The following is a 2,084-nucleotide window of genomic DNA, read 5'->3' on the forward strand; positions in this document are numbered from 1 at the left end:
TATTGTTAATATATATAAAAGCTATTTTTAATATTTCTTTTTTCCTCATATCAATAGTTTATTCCTTTTTATTGTTGAGTTTTATTCCACTATATAGATATACCACATTTAAGCATTTACCCATTGAAGGATATTTAGGTTATTTCCACTTTTTGGCTATTACAAATAAAGCTACCATGAACACATACAGGTTTTTGTGTAGACATTTCATTTCTCTGGGATAAATGCCAGGGATGATTTAAGATCATATGACAAGTACATGTTTAGTTTTATAAGAAACTGTCAAATTATTTTCCAGAGTGGCTGTACCACTTTATATTCCTACCAGCAATATATAAGAGATCCAGTTTTTCCACATCCTCACCAGCATTTGATACTGCCTTTTTTTTTTTTTTTGATGTTCTAATAGATCTACGGTGATATCTCATTGCAGTTTTGATTTGTGTTTCCCTAATAGCTGATAACATTGAACATCTTTTCATGTGCTCATTTGCCATCCATATATCTTCTTTGGTAAAATGTCTGATGATGTCTTTTGCCCATTTTCTAATTGATTATTAGTTTTTGTTTATATTTCTTAAACCTTTGATTACCTTAGAAATCTATCTTATTACTATTATTGTTTTAGTTGATCATTCGGGGTAAGCTGTAATGCATAATTATACCACTAGCAAATAAAGAGAATGTTTCCTTTTTTCCATTGATATACATTTTATTTCTGACCCATGTCTTATTATATTGACCAGAACTTCTATTAAATTTTTCAATAGAGATAAAAGAAATTACTGGGAATGGTCCTGGTATTTCACCACTAAGCATGAAATCGAGTGCTTACTATAGTTATTTTTCAACGTATTATTAAAAAATATGTCTACCCTAAGAAATTGAAGGATTTCCATCAATGATGGGGTTGAATATTATCAGACACAACTTTAGGCATTCATTAAATCAGATTCAGGATGAGTGTTGGAAAGTATTTTTACACTTTGGAGTAAGTTAGACCTGTAGTTGAGTGTCAACCCTGTGCTTCCTTTGGCCTTTACCAGCTTAGCTAACTCAGCTTTTGTTTCTTTAGCTATAAGATGATAAAGATAACTCGTAAGGTTCTGTAGTCATTAATTAAACTTGTTTTGATGAAGTGTCTAATACACTGATGATCACATGATAGATGTTCAGTCAGCCAGTATTTCCAAAATGAACTCTACTTTGCCATGGCATATCATTCTTTTAATATATAAATGGATTTAACTTGCCATCATCTTATTAAGAATTGGTGCATCTTCATCATTTGACTTTTGTGCTAAATACAAAAGCACTGTATTTTCTCTGTGTTTGAATCTCCTGGAAGATAACTACACCTTAAAAGCCAGAAGGGATACATTTAAACTATTGCTAATGACGTACACATGCAGAAAAGTGCATGAAGGAATGCATTCATACATCCATTTGGATCCAAAGTACTTGATAACTTATTTCCAATTTCTGCTCAATGCCAATGGCCATTACATACTAAGCACTTCATGTGCATCTTTTAATATGATTGTTGCAAAACACCATGAGAGAGAAATTACTCTCCCCATTTTGTGGATGACGGAGACGAGGCTCAAAGAGGTGAGTATCCTGCCCAAGATCGCACAATAACTGATAGAACAAGGTAAGGCTGCATCTAAAATAAATCCTCTTACTCACTAAGTAACAGTGTCTCAATGAACACATCTCAATTGATCTCATTCTTTGTTCATTTCTGTTAGTTCATATTTGCTCCCCGAATCATGTACTTCTTTAAAGGTTTCAAATATATTAGAATTAAGTTGTCTATAATATTTTCTTAGACTATATTATCTCCCCTAGTATCTGCTCAATTCCTTTTAGTGCTGCCCTAATTTTAAGCATTTATGCTAGCTTTCTCTTTTTCTGATTTGTAATTTCCAGGAGTTAATTTAGCCTGTTGTCATTTTCAAAAGCCAGCTCTTGGGTTTACTTCTCAATTTTATATTTTTCCTGTTTTCTAAATGACTGCTGATTTTATCTTTACTATTTCCTTCCTTCTGATTTATTTGAATTAGTTTTGAATTTCTTTATTT

The sequence above is a fragment of the Propithecus coquereli genome, unplaced genomic scaffold (assembly GCF_000956105.1).
Source record: "Propithecus coquereli isolate 6110/MARCELLA unplaced genomic scaffold, Pcoq_1.0 Scaffold378, whole genome shotgun sequence".
NCBI classification, from domain to species: Eukaryota; Metazoa; Chordata; class Mammalia; order Primates; family Indriidae; genus Propithecus; species Propithecus coquereli.